The following is a 326-nucleotide window of genomic DNA, read 5'->3' as shown; positions in this document are numbered from 1 at the left end:
GACACATAGGAGTTCATTGAAGCTTGGATACATGGACGAATACCAGAATGGTGCCGAAAACCTGTATTTTTGGTTTTCTATGTAAAAAACATAACTCACCCATGTATTGTGTGTTTGATTTATGCTATGTTTACACTACTCAGCCGTGTCGTTTATATATCTCAGTCGTGTCGTTTACATAACTCAGCCATACCTCAGACATACCCTAAAATCAAAAAATGTTTAGATAACTTAGCCGTATCGTTTATATAACTCAGCCGTATCGTTTAGATAACTCAGCCGTATCGTTTAGATAACTCAGCCGTATCGTTTAGATAACTCAGCTG

The sequence above is a fragment of the Brassica oleracea genome, chromosome C5 (genome assembly GCF_000695525.1).
Source record: "Brassica oleracea var. oleracea cultivar TO1000 chromosome C5, BOL, whole genome shotgun sequence".
Lineage (NCBI taxonomy): Eukaryota > Viridiplantae > Streptophyta > Magnoliopsida > Brassicales > Brassicaceae > Brassica > Brassica oleracea.
This window is presented reverse-complemented; position numbering follows the sequence as displayed.